Source organism: Buteo buteo, chromosome 2 (genome assembly GCF_964188355.1).
Source record: "Buteo buteo chromosome 2, bButBut1.hap1.1, whole genome shotgun sequence".
Lineage (NCBI taxonomy): Eukaryota > Metazoa > Chordata > Aves > Accipitriformes > Accipitridae > Buteo > Buteo buteo.
Genome location: NC_134172.1, coordinates 59303457 through 59322266, shown reverse-complemented (window position 1 = coordinate 59322266; position 18810 = coordinate 59303457). Strand labels below are relative to the sequence as shown.

The window sequence follows — 18810 nt, the reverse complement described above, 5'->3', positions numbered from 1 at the left end:
GCCTCCTCGAGCGAGCGGCTCTCCGATTGGGCGACGCAAGTGCCCATCACACTTCCTTCCTTCCTTCCCGCGGCAAAAATAAACACGGGCGGCGAACCGGAAGGTGGTTGCTGGCGGGGGGCGGGGAGGGAGACGACGGGACCCCGCTGCGATTGGCTGAGCGGCGCGGGGGCGGAGCGATGCCGCGGAGAGGGGCGGGGGCGGGGAGGAGCGCGCCACCTGGCGGCAAGGAGGTTGTGCGGCGCGCGTGGCGTCGTGCCTCCTGCGGCGTAGGCGTTGCGGTGCGTGACGGCAGCGTGGGGTGCGAAGCGTGGCTCCGAGAGGGGCGCGCCTTGCGGCCTCGGTGCGGTCGCAGCGGAGGTTAGGCTACAGGCCTGCGCCCGCAGGACGCATTTCCCTACGCGTCTGTGTCACCGCACCCCCCGTGACACGTCTGTGACGGCAGAACACGCCGCGGCATGTGGTTACGGTGGCAGTTGAGGCTGTGCAGCGTGTCTGCGGCAGCAGCGCAGACCGCCCCACATGTCCACGATATGTCTCTGATCACAACGAGCTTTCCCTGATAGCCCCGGTCACCGCGTGCATCGCGACACACGCCCGTGCTGTCGCAGTACGCGCAAGCTCTGGAATTGCTCAAGACCACAAAGCTGACCGTTACCCACAGCACAGCTAGAAGCTGGCAGCAAGACCCGCGCTTTGGGATCTTTCGCGCTGTGGGGACGCTGGTCCTGCGGAGCTCTCTGCACGCCAGCACGTACGGGCCTGTCAGTCGCGCGGGGTCTCATGGCGGCTGTACGGGCAGAGACGGGAAGCCTCGTCCCTTGATGGCAGCTGAGGAAGGGGCCGTAGCCACCGTGCGATGAAACCCGTTGGCTCACGGCAGCGATCCTGACGGGGAGATGGTTGCACGCGAAGGAGTTAATGGGCCACGTAAGAATCAAACTGCTGCACACCCGGCATGGCCTTTGGGCCCGTGTTGTGCTGCCCATATCCCTTGTCCGCGGGACGACCTCAGCTCACGGTAACAGGATCCTGCAGGCAGCTCCCCCTCCACACCAGCCATTGTACCACCTGCATGGCCTTGCCCTTATCTGGAAATGCACCAAGACACTCTCATGTGAACATCCTTTCTGTTTGACAGCAGAAGTGATGAACAGAGTTGTTTTCATGCAAGAAAACCCTACAATAGCTGGAATGACCAAAATGAGGTATCCCTTTCTGCGGACAGGGTCTGCGTGGTGCGCTGCACATGCACCAGAGGGCTGCACAACTTGAGGTTCCCGGCACCAAAAGCAACGTAAAATTACCTGTACTATTGTCTTTTTCTTTATAGTGCCATCTCCAGTAAGAGATGGCACTGGGATCGTAACAGAGCAGCATCTTCTGGTGCAAAACAGCTCTTCACTGCATTTCCCTAAGCGCAGTAAGCACTGCTTCTCTTGGGCAGGCTGCAAACGGAGCTTCAGCGAAGCAAGAGCTTCTCCAGGAGGGCAGTGTCACCGCAGCACCGTGTCAGGGTGGTGTAGCTGGCACGCCGCTGTGTAAAACACCACGGTATGGTCATGTCATTTATGAGTTGCTGGTAGCTGCAATGCCAAGAAGTGGACATCATTCTGGTTGCAGATGCTCTTCTGTTGGCATCTCTTCATCTAGTGCAATGGAACTTCAGCAACTTCTCACCTTCTTCATCGACGCCTGTTTTTGTGTTTGGGATCATACATTAATTGCAAAATGTTGACAGCAATCAATAAAGCAGTTTTCACTTTGCAGAAGGAAAAAAAAATAACCACCTGAGAAGTACGCCTTCACAGGTGTCAGTTTAAAGAAGAGGCTCACGGCCATGCCCACAGCCGTGCCCTAGCCAAGGACATGAAGAAGATACGGGCCCTTCACGGAACGTGTGAAGCATGAAGCAAACCATTTTTTTGTGAGTGTTAAGGATTAAGTGTGTGAAACGTGAATTGGCGGCACTTCACTATAAGGTGCTTTGCCTTGCGAGGACATTTTTGTCCTCAGTGCTGTCCAGGGTGGTTGCTATAAAGTGTCACTCTGTCTATCCTGATGGACAGGTGCCTGCAGTGCCCCCAGGCATGAAAGATCTCCAGAAAAGCCACTTTTGAGGCCAACTTCCAGTTCCCCACTTGTTGTCCTTGGCAAACTACCTGGGCGGGGGCCAGTAGTCCTGCCCTGTCACCTTCCTGGCCCCAGCGTCCCGAACCTTCTGGTTGCAGTGACAACTACCCAGGCCATGGTGCACTTTTGCTTTGACTTGCAGGAAGAGGTTCTGGACCTTGGTAGAAGCCCCCCTGTTAGCAGGAGAAGGGCAGGTGGCAAAGGGTTAATAGGCACAAAGAGAGAGCGAACAACTCTGCACCCACCTGGACTGTGCACGGACCTGGGGAGCATCAGGAGCATGGGGAGCACTGAGCTCTGAAGAGCAGATGAATCTGGCTCTCCCTCAGGACCTGAACCCAGGGGAGGAATCTGGTTTCGGTGGCCTCGGGCAGTCTGCCACCAGCATTAACCAGAGCAGCTGGTAACGGGAGCGGGAAAGCAGAAGGCATCTGCTGGAGCTCAGTGCACAATCTGGGACAGAACACGTTTACCCAAAGTCGTCCCTGTTGTTGCTGACAGCTATTTGTGCTGTCAGTATCTGCCCTAGACCAGCCAGGAGGAAAATTTCCACCTTTTATTAGTTATACCTGTGTTAGAGTTTGTATCGTACAGATGCAGTTCATTTTACTGGATGTTGCTTGCATGAAGCTTTAAAATCTTATGCAGTCTGTGGCAAACTCCCAGTTTCCTTGTTGAAGCTGGTGTGAATAAGTCTATTTCTCTGTTTGGCTGCAAGTAGCCATCAAAAGACTTTTTCATATTTGCATCACAACTGCTCCAACTGGAGGTCAGCCCTGCCTGTTCATACCCTACAAGCTTTGCTCCTACACATTCAAGTTTAAACTGTTGCTTTGTGTGACAATCCGTTAAAGAAGGGAAACATCAGTAAGAACTTAATCACTAAAAATAATTCACCAGAGGGTAGAGACATATGTGTCATGGTAAAATACTTCTTTGATTTTTAGATATTTGTTTTTTCACTAAGAAAATAAAGAACATAGGATTTTTTTTATTAAAGCAAATCAAAAACAAATGATCTAGATTTCATTTTGAATAGCTTAGGAAAATATAACCAGTGTATTTTGATGCCAGGGCTCAGAAGTGGTGTCAGGGCAACAGAAGTGGAGAAGAATGAATAAAAAAAGCCTGTTGGAATCTCAATGCTTTTTAAGATCCCAAAGAGGAAAGCTGATATATTTAGCAATCAATGCTAAGAAATTTCAGAAGGCAAGAAAGTTTCTTAGAAACACACGAAACTGAAACAGCCCCACAGTCACTAGAGGAATGTAGTGAGTTTTTCCCCTGGAGACACAGATGACCATTTAATTAAAAAGAAAAAAAAAAATACAGTGGAAGAACTGCAATCTTACCAAAATCTTTCTCACTGCTGAGAAGAGGTGGCCCAGGTGCCAGTAAACAATATGGATTTTGAATTAGTTGGTTTTTATTATAAAATCTGTTTTGCTTTTTAAAAAATGCAAAGATCTGTCTAGTTTGGGGTCTGATAATCTACTATATTGTATACCATTTTCAAGTCTTACCCACTTATTATCTGCAGCATGTACTTACTATTCCAACTCAAATGTATTAAGAAGCCCTGAAAACAGTTTTTAAACTTATTTGTAATTTGTTAGTGACCCATTCAAAGTCAACATTGCTTTATTTGGCTTGAGCAGTTAAGGGAGAGTATTAAGAAATGGTAAATAAGGTTTAAGAAAGAGTTGGAGCATGGGATTGTAGCAGAGGGGAAACAGGTAAATCCTGGTTGGTATAACACTAACTTCCTTACCAAAGAAGAACCCAAGACTACACCTTGTAACATGAGGCAAGGCTACAAAAAGGCAGGGACCTGCTACACTGAAGAAAGGACTGAAGAGTGATGAAATAAATTTAAAGGGTTAAAATTATTAGGGTTTTAGACTGCAGCTCAAGCAGAATAGGAGGTTAAAAGATGAGGATTGCTTGAGCAAAAAAAGCCTGGGGTTTTTTTTGTTTGTTTTTAAAGAGAATCAAGTTGAGCAGCATTCCAGTAAGTACGAGGTTTTTTTCTAAGCTAGTACTTTTATGAAATTCCTTGTAAGAAACAGCTTTTTTTTTTCATAGGTGCTATTCCAGTCTCTGGAAATGTCTTCTCATTTGCCCTTAAATAATGTTACTTGATGTGCATGTTAATGGGAAATGGTATCTTTCAGCCTTCTTACAGTTTTTACTGCCAAACAGCAGCAAAATTTATGATAGTTTCTTAAAACTGTCTCCAGTTGGCTAGAAAGAGATAACTGAAAGAATACAAACCAGACCCTTGATTCACAGACCTCTGCTTCTTTTCAGCTTGTCTTGACAAGCACCCAGAGTGTCCAGGCAGTTCTTTTAACTCTTATCATTGCACTTGTCTTGCAGGGAATTTCATGCAGCTTTAGAACGCTGCATAAAATATTAACACAAAATTTGTGCTACAGTGGTTGGCTATATATCAAGAGCAGAAGCAACAGCACTGCCAGTACTGATACATTACTAAAGCTATTTACAGAGAAGGAGCTGCTCCAAGTTAACACAGTGCCTACCTAAAAAAAACCAAACACACAAAACCCCCCATCCCAAGACAGAAAAAAGCATCAGACTCATGTTCCAGTGAAATCAAGTTATCCCATATATAGTTCAAGAAGGTTACTGTTGCTCACCTGACACAGGATCACTTGTTAAGCTGCAGTAATTATATTTTGAGTTGGTATCTTACGGTCCAGGACTAGGTGAAAATGTGCTTCTGCGGGTAGAAGAGCTGCTCAAGACTATGTGTTGCATGCCTTTATACATAGCCTCAGGCATTTACATACTGCAAGAGGAGGTTCTGCTAGAAAATATTGTCCCAATTAAGATTTTTTACCGTAGTTTATAGTTCTGAAGGAAAGCAGGTTCTGGAAGCTCATGATGAGAAAATAACTTTGAAGTCCATATGCTATGTATTTATATTCCCTCATCATAACCTGTGCATGCAGTCTTGTCAGGTAAGGAATTATTAAGTCCACTTTATAGGACCCTGGAGCACCCTGATGAGCAGGATGATTTGTGCAAGGCCCTATAGGACATGCCTGATAGAATTTGGAATCAGAGTTCATTCTTTTGTCATACGTTAACCATAAAATCACTTCTCTACCTAGAATATGGGCATTTATTTATGTAGACCTTAAAACATCCATAGTCGCATTTCCTAGGAAAAAAAGATTTACTCCACTGTACAAGCTGAAGACTTGTTACACTCCAAGTCTTGCAGGTCAAATGGGACACCCTGTACATGTGGAGTTAAGCATTTATTGTCAGTCTAATTCTAACCAACATCCAACAAAGCATTATTGTTAGCCCAGTTGCAATACTACTACCATTTGTAGTCCAGATTAATATAGAGAAGTCTCACTAGTACTGTTAAAGTAGTTGCAGAAAAATCTTCCTAGCACCTACCCTGTTTCTCTGGTGTCATGCTCCCTCTTCCAGGCAGAGAGGCTGCAGAGGGTGTCACCGAGAGACCAGCATCCCAGGTTCTTCCTTGGGAGGAGGATGATGCTGGGCTGGAGGTCCTTTCCTCCTTGGTCTTGGGGACTACCTGCTTTTATTCTTACATATTCTCTTAATGCAGTCTGTGGATCTGAACTTGCTCTTCATTGGTTCTCAGTTGTTCAGTTATCTGTTCTTTCTTTTGTATCTGAACTGGTTTAACAGGATTATCCTCCTGTAATGATCACTGTGGTTTGTGTTTGTAGCCTGGGACCTCTGGTACCACCCCATTTTTTAAGGTAACAGACCACATGGTCAACAAAAAATAACTACATGTTGTCACAATAGACTAAAGCTAACCTAAACCCAACCTGGCCTCTAGATAATTGCTATCACCACTAAAATAAGGCAAAATCAGCTTAGGCTGGCATAACCCAGACAAGTGCTGAGACCCTGCACTGTCAAGACGGGGCAAATCCTTCAGCCTTTCTCTTATAATAGCAAAAATGGTATTTACTTGGCTGCAGACTAAGTCCTGATTCTTAGGGAGGGGACTGCTGTAGGCAAGGCATTCTGTAATTGTCCTTTGCAAACATACCAGAACATTTACTTGTTATCTCTTCTTTTCATCTGACATTAAAAACTGTCACAAGCAGAACGCTTATGTAAATTAATCACACATTGGTTCAGAGGCAGCATTTTCCATGTTCCTAAAATGGTATAAAGATGGAGTTTATGAGACCAAATTCATGCCAACTCCCCCCCCCCCCCCATTCCAGTAATGGCATCGTTCCACAGTGTTTAGATTTTTCCAAGCTACTGTTCATGATGATGCTAGGTTTTCTGATATTCTACTTACCTTTTCCTTTGAAACAAAAAATCTTCTGGGCCAGTCAGGGAATATGAAACAAAAGCCTTAGCTTTTTCCTTCATTTTTGTAACTTATTTTCTGTGTGACTGTGTATTCTGCAGAATGTAAGACTTTGTAAAATATTTTGTGAGCTCTGGGAGGTAACTTCTGTATGATGGTATAATACTACTGCATAACACCGTATGTATTCTGTCGCTGTTTTTTTTCCTCTGGGATTTAGTATATTCTGAAAGATCAGTTCTTTTGGCGTAGTCTCAGTTAGAGGAAGCTTAACATGAACTTAAAAGAACTATATTAACTATATAGATTTATTATATATTAATATAAATAAATTGAAGAATAAACATATTTTAAATTATATACAGGTGTCCTCATCTTGATCTATAAGAAATAAATTTTTTACAATGAGAGTCAATCACTGGAACAACCTCCCCAGGGATGCGGAAGAGCCCCCACTGCTGGAGGTTTCCAAGGTGCAACTGGACAGGGTGCTAGTAATTGCATCTGGGCTCCCTTTCCCACCAAAGGTTGGACCAGATGATCTTTGGAGGTCCCTTCCAACCTGGGCTCTTCTATGGTTCTCTGATTATTGCATGACTGAACTGCAGGGAAAAATAATTGTTTTCTAATATTTTCTTTGGCAGTAAATACTAGGGGTGTTTTAACCTAATTTTTGTTGTGATTACTAGAGAATGAAAAAGCCCCATTTTGATTTTGCCCTTTTACTTAAATACCTTACAAAAATGGACAAGATACATACTCTGAAGTTTCAATACCTTAGCCTTTCCTTTAGTAGATGAACTAGCTCATGAGGGCCAAGAGCTCTCTAACGATCTCTACATTCCTGAACTTCCTAAGGTAAAATAAATGAAAAAAAAAAAAAATAAATCAAAATGCTTAATTTCCAGAAAGAAGTGCAACAGGGGATAGACCATAGTCTCTCACCTCCAGTCAGTGACCTGCATGCTCTAAAATTCAGAAGTCACATTTTAGTAAATATGTAACTATTCAGTTACTGGGCAGGGTCTGGGGAATTTTTATCACCACTGTTTCGGGGTATTTAGTTTCTGTTGGATGGACATCAAGACTAGCAAGAGCACCATGGACTTCAGTCAGCTGAAAACACATGCAGGGTTTTGGATGCACCGAGGTTTGCACCTCTGCACCACTGCAGCGACTATGCTGCCATCAGTAATTGGATAAACATGACCTGGGGTTTGCATGTTGTTTACCCTCTTACTGTGCTGTAATTGGGAAGGAGGAAGAGAGGAAGGAGGGGGAAATCATAAGAGGTAAAAAGAAGCTTTAATGTTAGTGGAAGGCAAATGGGCTGCTGAAGCTCTGCCAAATTTTCAGTTTTGAGTTTCACTTCTGCAGAGAGAGATCTTTCTCCCAATGACAAAGAAGTCTAAAGTAAATGGCTACATGCCCAATCAGAGGCAGACCCTGTGCTGCAATATATGGCTGTTGTTCAGAGGAGCCACGTAACCAGAAGAGCAGAGTGACCCGCAGAATTGCGTAAAATTTGCATCACATTCTGCAGAGACTTCTGGGGCTTTTAGGTAATATTATCCGCAGCATGTCATTCAGAATTTGTTGCCTGCTTGTGCGATAATTAAATAGGTTTGTAAGCCTGTGAGAGTTAAAAGTGCTGTGGAAAGCTTGCTGAGACATTTGTGTAAGTAGTATTCAGACATTAACTTAAAGAGATCCCTGCCACTTTCGAAGGTAATCAGAGTAGATCACAGATATATTGTCTTCCTTTAGTAGTATGACAGTAAATGTGTAAACCAGACGTGCCTTTTTGCAGATAAGGCTCTTTTCTTGACAGACTGGAATGGACCCAAAAGCAATCTGTTTTTCACCACTTCCTATGTAAGTGAGAGTGTTGGGTATAGTGCTTGGTAAGGAGTAAGTAATTCAGGAAGAGAAATCCTGCCAGCAACTCCAGAACAAGGCAAAAGTCTCAATACAGACCGAACAAGCAGTCCTGCAGCTGGAGGGAACAGACACAGGGGTGCGGTGGCTGGATGCTCAGTTTTGTGCAGGAGCGGCTGTGCCAGCCATGCTGTACCCCTGGGATGGAGGGGATCACACTGGCTCAGTTGGAAGGTCCTGAAGGATGGGTGGCAGAAGGTGTCCTTTTTAGTAGTCACTGCCATGAGCTGGTTTTGAGAGGTTGAATCACATAAGGGGAGAAGAGAAATTTGGAAAAGCTCTTTGCTCCTCTGCACCCATGATGGCAGTCCCAACTGTTGGCAGTAAAAACAAATACCTCCTGCTTAAAACTTGGCATGGACTCATTACAAAAACAAACACACAAAATCCTGCCAGTCTCTTCTGGTGTGGAGCTAGGATTGTGCTGGTGCTGAGACATGGATGGCAACTTGTTTAAGTTAGTTGTCCTGGTTAGACTGTGCAGATTCTTGGCTGGTTTCCTGATGCAAAAACATGTCCTTTGGGCACCTCTTAGAATCATAGAATCATTTAGGTTGGAAAATACCTTCAAGATCATCGAGTCCAACCATCATCCATGCCCACTAAACCATGTCCTGAAGTGCCTTGTCTATGCGCTTTTTTAATACCTCCAGGGATGGTGACTCAACCACTTCCCTCGGCAGCCTGTTACAATGCCTGACAACCCTTTCAGTAAAGATATTTTTCCTAATATCCAATCTAAACCTCCCTTGGCACAACTTGAGGCCATTTCCTCTCGTCCTATCTCCAGCCACCTAACAGAAGAGACCATCACCCACCTCACTACAACCTCCTTTCAGGTAGTTGTAGAGAGCGATAAGTTCTCCCCTCAGCCTCCTCTTCTCTAGACTAAACAGCCCCAGCTCCCTCAGCCGCTCCTCATAAGACTTGTTCTCCAGGCCCCTCACCAACTTGGTTGCCCTCCTCTGGGCATGCTCCAGCACCTCAATGTCTTTCCTGTAGTGAGGGACTCTTCCTAGGAGCATTCCTCTTCCTCTCTGTCACCAAGCCTGTCACCTCTGTTTCTCATGAAGTAAGGCTCAATGCTACTTTCTGTTGCTGAAATCCCATCCACTCCTTGGTGTTGTAGATGGACATGTTCTTTGCTGATTAAAGCTTTGCCTTCATGCTCCAAAGCAGCCAGTGGCTCATTGCTACTGTTATTGTGACTGGCTTCATGCAATCTTAGTTATCTTGGGGGCGTTGGCATTCCCATATCACACCATCCTTAGGCAGCTGCACCCCATTAAAACATACTGGTATGGAAGCACAGGGACACAGATCTGAAGTTATTGGCTCAAAATTACCTGAACTAGAACTGGGGCAAATTTACAGATTTACTTCAAAACAAAAGAGTACAAAAGTATGAATCTTTGTTTGTTTTTATTATTATTATTATTATTATTATTACGGGTTTCTCCCAGGATTACTCATCTCTGATGACAAGCCCTGTGTTTTCATATGTTCTGTTGCTGCCAGCTGTTGGTTACCCTTTCTCCAGATTCCTTCAGGCACTGCTGCTGGGGAGACTCACCGGTCCCCGCCTGTACCAGTAAGCCTCAGGGAGTGCCTTTCCCAAAACCTTCATCTACTTCTCCGTTCTCCACCTTTCTCTCTTTCCTCCTTTGCCCCCACTCCCCCTTGCTCAGCTGTTTTACCCCCAAAACAAATAGACTGAGATGGCAGGCACAGAAGGAGCATGTTTCTTTACCCTGGTCACACCTATTGCTCTCCCTACCCATCCTTCATCACTCCCTTGGCTCAAGTTTCTGCCTCTTGTAAGACTATTTGAACTGCTCTCGCAGGAGTGACTATACTTCATGTAAACAGTCTTGAACTGGCTGGGTTATTCCAAACTGTTTAGCAGCCATAAAAGGAGATAGTAAAGGAAGGTAACTATTTGTGCGGTACTAAATGAGTTTTATGCTTCTGCAGCTTTTAATGCTGCTATCAATAGCCAGGTTAAAGTCTGGCTGAGACATCCCTAGAGCAGGACTTCAGCCACAGCTCAGGACATACTGTGCCACTACTTTTTTAAGTGTATAAAGAATAACACCAGAAAATGACTGTGGACCATGCTGATGGCAAACACAGAAGAAACAAAACAAAAAGTTTTGCAAAGAGCACCAATAATTGTGTGTGGATCACTGACAACTGCTTGTACAAGGATACAGACCTCTTCTTGGGGGGGCTATAAAATGCCTTGATAGACTTTCAGATGGTTTACAAGTATACTAGCCTATATGAAGCTGATGCAGGCAAGGTTAAGCAGTCAGGCTTCAAGGAAAAGGAGTAACAGGAAAGGATAATAGGCAAGATACATTAGACAGGAGAGATGTGGAGGGATTTTTCAGCATTAGGGCAACTAAGTAACAGAATAGGCATGTATTTGCTGTCAGTTGTGTTGTGTTATCCTTTACTTATTATATGCTTAAGGTTCCATTAAAAGTTCTTTTAAAGCTACTATTCTGAAGTAGCTGATTTCTCTGGGACAGGTTTCTTGACCTCAGAAATAAACTAGGGTAAACAGAAGTTCATCACCAGTATTACTACATCAGTTTGGAGATATGCTTTTAAAGTCAAGCAAACATCCTGAAATAATCACCCTGATTATATCTGCAGCTTGGATACCTCCAAGAAACCACACCTACACCACAAATTTTTGCCCTCATAGCTGCAATAGCTGGAGACATCATTTATGGCCAGTGTATTTTTGTTGACTAAGTCTCTCATGCAGAGCAGTTATACCAGGAAAAACATGTTTTTCCATGTACGATGTCAGGGAGCAGTAAGGGCCAGCTGCTTCCCAAGGGATGGGGAGATGTGGGGATCCCCAGGGGACTGGCTGGGTAGGGGCTTCCCCAGCCAGGGCCCGTCCCACCACCTGCAGTGAGGGAGCTGGGCAGACTGGGGGGCAGCCGGGCACACACCCCAGCACAGGGCATCGGGCAGCTCCATGGGGATGGGGACGAGCTGAGGCCAGGCTGGGATTTCAGCCTATGGGTGGGGGTCAGGATCAGGCCCAGTGAGGGGAACCAGCGTCAGACAGAGCCCCGTGATCACCGGGCCCATGGGCTGAGGGGTGACCCAGGTGAGGTTGGTCAGGGCCCTTCAGGCTGATTGATGCCCCAGGGCCCTGACGTACGGTATGGTTTGCTTGGGTCCTCGAGGGAGAGAGAATGATGTCGATTTACCCGTTCAGGTTGTGTCAGTGTCGGGTGCATGTTGTCACTACGATACATGCAATGCCTTCGGTTGGGAGCTGAGCCTGCATCCCACCAGAGGCAGGTATCTGGTAAGACACAGTAGTATCTGACCTGGGCTCGGCGCTGTGCTCTCAGGAGCCAGGAGATGCTGGCTCCTCAAGCTCAGCATGGCTGAGGGCTTGCGACACATGCTGCAGCTCTCTTTCCTGGATGTGTTACAAAGGGTGCTCTTCCCCTCAAAGTGAGGTTTTCCCATCATTGAAAAAGGAGCAGAACTAAAAAACATGATTTCTAGCATCAGCCTTGTGCCAAGGCCCATCCTTTCCATGCAATGGATGCACCTCCATCATGAGCTCTGATGCGCAGGTTCATGTGTGGAGTGACAAGGAAGTGGAGGGTAGAAAAGTTTTCCCTTGGAAATGTACCCACACCAACACCTCTGCTCTACAGTTGCAACTGAAGGGGTGTAGGAGCTAGGTAGAAAGGGCTTTGTATATCATTTTATGCTGCCTTTCTGGACTTTATAAAGAACCTCCTCCCAGTGCTCCTTCTTCTGTGCCGAAGCACTCTGTATCAGCCCATACGCCGAACTGCAGTACACACGGTACTGCCTCCCCACGCGGGTCCACCCTTTCCAGTTTCTGTTCCTTCTCCACTTGTTCAGAATCAGGAGACGCAATAATTTGCAGACTTAGTAATTCACTGATAATGTGTGCGCATGGCAGGGACGCAGCTTTTGGAAGTATTTTGCTCTGCACGAGAAGGAAACGCCCCACTGCACACTGGTGAAAGGTTTACAAGCGGCCAAGTTTCATTTTTACAGCTGAGTTAAAAAAAAAGTTTCGTTTTCTGTCTTGTGACTGGTTTGACAAGCACACCCCTGGCTTGCAAACAGATGTTGCAAAGACTGTTTGTTGTGCCAGTGTTTCAGTCGGAGTTCCTTCCAAGCCGAAAAGCAGTGTTTTCCACTTTCTGCACCAGAATTGAGGTGCGTTGGTCCTTGGTTTCTCTGCACTGAAGTGAAACACCCCTAAATAACGATGACAGGGAGTTCAGAGGTTACAAAAAATGCCAGGTACAGTAGTCCCCATCAGCCACTCATTCCTCCCAACATTTCTGTTCTGTTGATTCACACAAGCACTTTTGCCTGAGTAAGAACTGCAAAATCCCACCCATGGACTTTGACTTCTTTAAGTCACTTAGCAAACAAGATTACACTGGGGAGCATGCAGTTTTCCCATCTCGTATCGATGCAGCTCCAAAACTACAATTGTGGCTGTACTTTTGACTACCTTTTTTCTAAAGTGGCTTTGCCCGTCACTTTGACGCATTCCACTTGGAGCAAAGTGATAAAAACACCCACGCTAAGGTTAACGTTACTTCGTTTCTCCAGTCCCTAAATTGGTAGCAGGAAAATTTATGTGAAAACTCAGCGCAGAAGATGGATTAGCAGAAATTCATTCTTATATGAGAATGTGGTGGGTTGACCTTGGCTGGATGCATGGTGCCCAGGAAGACGCTCTATCACTCCCCTCCTCAGCAGGACAGGAGGGGAGAAAATAAGATGGAAAAAAGCTCGTGGGTCAAGATAAAGGCAGTTTAATAAAGTAAAAGCAAAGGCAGCGTGTGGAAGCAAAGGAAAACAAAAGGTTTATTCTCTACTTCCCATCAGCAGGCGATGTCCAGCCACTTCCCTGGAAGTGGGGCTTCAGAATGCATAGTAGTTGCTCCGGAAGACAAATGTTGTAATAACGAATGCCCCCCCCCCGCTTCCTCCTCCTTTCTCTTAGCTTTTACTGCTGAGCAGATGTCATATGGTATGGAATATCCATTTGGTCAGCTTGGCTCAGCTGTCCTGCCTATGTCCTCTCCCAAGATCTTGCCCACCCCTAGCCCGCTGGTGAGGGGGGACGGGGACGGACTTTGGAAAGACAGTGTTGAGGCTGCGTGAGCACTGCTCAGCCATGGCCAAAACACCGGTGGGTTATCAACACCTTTGTAGTCAGCGACACGGAGGACACCTGCAGAGCACCGCAGGGGCTGCCGGGGGGGGGGGAGAAGTGAAGTAACACCATCCCCGCCAGAGCCAACGCAGAGATGTGCAGACGACGATATCTGATGACAGAGAAAAAGCCGATTAGAAATGTGGTTCACAGAGAAGTGAATTATTGAACGCTCTCTTGTAAAGTATTCATCTTTGGCTTATTGAGCCGCTTTCCCCCGTGTGAAAAGACACGGGGAAATGATGGATTAGGAAAGAATGTTGCAACAGGAGAAGACTTGACTCCCTAGTTTTCCCTTGAACCGTGGAAGACCAAAGCAGTAGTGGCTCCTTCCCCTGAGCAGGGGTTGTCTTGAGACATCTCCGGTGACAGTAAGGCGCCTCGGGACGAAAGGGTGACGGAGGCGGGGACGAACGCCGATTTTCCACGTACGCTGAAGACACCGCTACGTCATTTAAAAAAGATGGCATGGACACTCCCGCTGCGGTGGGAGCACGCAGCCAGCCCGCAGGTTTCTGCGTGTGCTCTGAGGAGACGGTTGCCTGCCACCAACCCCCCGCTCTCCGCCGCCACCCCCTCCCCGGGACCCCCGGGGGGCGGGGCCACGATCTCGGTTTCGATTCCCCGCGCGCGCCCTCCCCACTCCCGAGGTGACGCGAGCGGGGGGGGGTTAGCGGGGTGTGGGCGGGGCGCGGGGCGCCCGTGTTTAGGGGCGGCGGCCGGCGCGAGTCCCGGGTGCCTCGGCGCGCGGCGGCGGCGGGCAGGTAGGTGCGCGCGCGCGCAGCGCCCACCCCCCCCCCCCCCGGAGTATGTGCGCGGGTGAGCGGCGGCATCGGGGGCATCGGCCGCCCCGTGCCCACCCGCCGGCACGGCAAAGCCGCCGCTCCGTGCGGGATTTGGGGGTGCCCCCGCCCGCCCTGCGCGGCTCTGCCGGCAGGCGTGCCTGCATGTATGCATGCCTGCATGTATGCATGCCTGCATCGCGCGGTTCTCCATGCGCTGCACAGCTCCGCGCGCACCGCAGCGGGAGGCGTTGCCCCTTGGGGGTGGCTTCCCACCCGGGTCGAGCTGGCGTGAAGTTCCGAGCCGGGAGGCTCCGGCAGTTCGGGAGAAGGGGTCGTGCTTCCCTGAGACGGGGCGCGGGGTTTGGCGGGCGGGGTGGCGGGCGGCGAGGGGGGCTGCGCTGGCTGGGAAGCCCGCCGGGGAATGCGTGGGGGTGGTTGGAGGAGAAGAAGGGAAGAGTGCATTCCTGCTCCGGCCGGGCATCTGGGAGGTTGTGTTGGCCTGGTACGGCTTGCGGGGAGGAGGTGGGGGAGAGGTGGTGATGAATCCGTGCTTGAAAAGAAGAAAGAGGACTCCTCTGGCACAGCCCTGAGCTAAGCATTGTCTCCAGTGGTTTGGGATCCCTTCCCTGAGAGAGAAACTCTTGTACGAGGTCGTGGAGTGGTCACTTAAAAAAACAGACTTCGTCGTTTGAAGAGGAGTTTCGGCACGGTGTGCGCTTCGGGAGGGGAAAAAAGCAAACAGGTCTCTCTCATCAGTCTTTGTATTTTTTTTGCCCACTTTACAGAAAATGAACTTCAGGCTGATACGGTGGGTTTATTGCAAATGGGAAGAGGCTTTGCTTTCCCATGAAAACATGCAGGAGGGAGTGTTTCCTACCAGTATTTTTACCAGCATGCAATTAAACTTGCCAAGCGTTGGCTGTGAACTGCACAAGCTTGAAAACCTTGCTCTTAGCAGAATCTTGATGTTTTGGGTTAGTGGGGGGTTTTTTTCATTCCAGATGTGATACCATCTTGAGCTAATCTATACAAAGGAAATATTGAGGCTGTTTGTCGCCATTGCTTTCATACGCAGTCAGCTTTGTTTGATGACAGGAACATTGCTAGGCTGAGCAAACAACTGCAGCAGTGTAAACACCTCCCTCTTGGACTGAGTTAGGTCTTGCATGGCTGAGCTAGACTAAGGATTTCAAGATTGCTGTTATTTCAGAGGATAAGAAGCAGGGTTAACTTCTTCCACTGTTTCCTGAGGTTTTGGAGTTTTTTTGTTTTGCAAAGCAGTAATGATGCTGTGTAGATAGAATATTGAAAATGTTTTTGCATCAGTTTTTCCCTGTGTAAAATGGGAGATGCAAGTCCTTTCTTAGTTTACTGATTACGGAAATCATAAGTATATATATGTATATACAGAGTTTTTCTTGAAAATGCAACTCTACAACTTGCCTTAGTCGTATGTTCTCTTAGGTGTAACTTGTTATTGGTAGGTTACAAAGAGGGGAGAATTCATTTGAAACTGAAAGCAAAAAAAGCCTGTTTTGTTTCACTTACCAAAACAGGATATGCTGGGGAACAAGGCCAAACTGTCACCAGTGCGAGCTGTGAAGCAGTGTTCAAGGAAAGCTACTCCACATGTGCTCGGTGTGAGCTCAGCTTGCAAGGAAAGGCAGAAGGATGTTCCAAGATGCCACCTTAAATCCAGGATGGTGTGTCGTGGCCTTGTGTCAAGACCTTTGTTGCCAAATTAATCAGCAACTTGTTGAGGTGGTCTTGCCTATAAACTGAGAGAGCTGTGATTTTTTTTTTTTTTTTTTTGTCTTTCAGTAATGTTATTTTTCCTTGTAATTTTTCTAGGGGGCTTCCCAAAATGGGGTGTAATTTCAATAACATGATGTCCTGGTTTCGGCTGGGGTAGAGTTAATTTTCTTCCTAGCAGCTGGTACAGTGCTGTGCTTTGGATTTAGGATGAGAAGAATGTTGATAACACACTGATGTTTTCAGTTGTTGCTAAGTAATGTTTAGACTAAGTCAAGGACTTTTCAGCTTCTTGCACTGCCCAGCCAGCAGAGGCTGGGGGTGCAGAGGAAGCTGGGAGGGGACACAGGCAGGACCGGTGACCCAAAGTGGTCAACGGGATATTCCATACTGTATGATGTCCTGCCCAGTAGATGAATTTGGGGGAAAGCTGGCTGGGGGCTGCTGCTCGGGAACTGGCTGGGCATTGGTCGGTGGGTGGTGAGCAATTGCGTTGTGCATCACTTGTTTTGTATGTTCTAATTCTTTTAGCATTATTATTATGATGATTATTATTGTTATTTTCCCTTTCTTTTCTGTCCTATGAAACTGTCTTTATCTCAACCCACGAATTTGATGGGGTTTTTTTTCGATTCTCTCCCTGCTATCCCACTGGGAGGGGGGGAGTGAGTGAACAGCTGTGTGGTGTTTAGCTGCCTGCCGGGTTAAACCACGACACATGAAGATACCTTATGGACAGGCTCAGGACATCCCAAGTGGTCTGTAGGAGTCAGTCTGTCAGGTTTCTGTTGCTCTCTTCATGGATGTAGAACTCCGGTTTCACTGGGAGCTCTCATGGTATGAAGCAGATAAAGAGCCGGTGTCGTGGGGTGCACGCACCCATCTCGTTTTGTGGAAAGTGTTGTCTTGTTCTTGGTGATGTGCTTTTGATTTCCATTTCCTTGCTATGATGCTTCCTGGCCTAGTACCTTTCCTGTGTGCAAGTCAACTACAAATCCCTACTCTAGAGGATTTATTTATAACATTTTAGTAGTGTCCTTGTCTTGAGTTTTGCTTGGATTACTGAGAGTCAGCAGGGCTGGCCCAGTACTTCTAGCCAGGTTTGGGTCCTGTTTCTGTGGTCTTGTTTGCTGGTGATGCATCTGAAGAGGAACTGAGCTGCTAAGCAGCATCAGCTTTGTGAGTTTGGTATGTGGCTAGCTGGAGGCATCAGGCAGCTAGGCTTAGTTATTAGTAATAATTGCTTTATAACAGTTTGCATAAACAGAAACCAGTGTTCAGTGGTAATCTGGAGAAGGAGGACCTTGGGAGGTCATTCAGGCCAGCCCTGCTCAGGGCAGGGTCCTGGGCCAGAGCTTGAGTTTTCTTGTGTTTGTATTCTACTTGCTCTCTCCCCTTGTTTTACCCTTACGTAGCACACTTCTCTTCCTTATCTGGTTTGGACATAGTGTTTGAGGTATTAACAGGCCATTGAGATGTCTGTGTTAATCATATCCTTGGGTGCATTTGCCAAATGTTGGTAAGGATTTATGTCTTGTTTCTGACAATGTCTATACTGTACAACCATCAGTTTACTACAGAGCATGTTTCCAGGGGAAAACTTGGTATGAAACGAAGAGGAGCCTGGGATGTTCTGTCTCGCTCGGTGCACCCACAGCCGTTTAGTATCTCTTGAAAGCACAGCCAGAACTCAGAAGTCTCACAGCGGACTTTCAAAATACAGATGTAGTGCTTGCATGCTAGACCCAGTGCGGGTATGAATCCCGTCTCAAGAGTGAGATGTGCTTTGTGCTGGCAAGATGCACTGATTCAGGATGGTACTGTACTGGCGGAGCTACGAAAAGGTAGGCTGAATTCCCCTAGTACTAGTTCTGCCTGAAGACTTAGGAGAGAAGGGTATCTGGAGGAGCAAAACTCCGAAAGTGGTTGTCCTGATTTCGGCTGGGATAGAGTTAATTTTCTTCCTAATAGCTGGTATAGTGTTAGGTTTTGGGTTCAGTATGAGAAGAATGCCGATAACACACTGATGTTTTCAGTTGTTGCTAAGGAATGTTTATGCTAACTCAAGGATTTTTCAGTTTCTCATGCCCAGCCAGCAAGAAAGCTGGAGGGGCACAAGAAGTTGGGAGGGGACACAGCCAGGGCACCTGACCCAAAGTGGCCAAAGGGGTATTCCATACCATGCAATGTCATGCCCAGTATATAAACTGGGGGCGAGTTGGCCTGGGGGGGTGGCGCAGATCACTACGTGGGACTAACTGGGCATCGGTCAGCGAGTGGTGAGCAATTGCATTGTGCATCACTTGTTTTGTATATATTCCAATCCTTTTATTGTTATTATTGTCATTTTATTATTAACATTATTATTTTCTTCCTTTCTGTTCTATTAAACTGTTCTTATCTCAACCCAGGAGTTTTACTTTTTTTTCCCTGATTCTCTCCCCCATCCCACTGGTGGGGGGGGGGAGTGAGCGAGCAGCTGCGTGGTGCTTAGTTGCTGGCTGGGGTTAAACCACGACAGTGGTGTTTAGGGTTGTTTGTTTTCAGTTATGGAGATTGTGTTCAGGTCTCCAATTCAGACTGAAACAACCTGATAAAGTTTTCTCTCTATCCAT

At 46.9% G+C, this 18810-nt stretch overlaps 1 protein-coding gene across 1 annotated transcript in view; it reads left to right on the top strand.

Moving 5' to 3' along the window:
* Positions 1-14377: 14377 nt before the first annotated feature.
* The window catches only part of TRANK1 (tetratricopeptide repeat and ankyrin repeat containing 1), a 58168-nt gene continuing 53735 nt past the window's right edge, over positions 14378-18810 (top strand). Inside the window, exon 1 of the mRNA XM_075056571.1 lies at positions 14378-14422. The gene's annotated coding sequence lies outside the window, so the exon portion shown is untranslated. The remainder of the gene's footprint in view (positions 14423-18810) is intronic.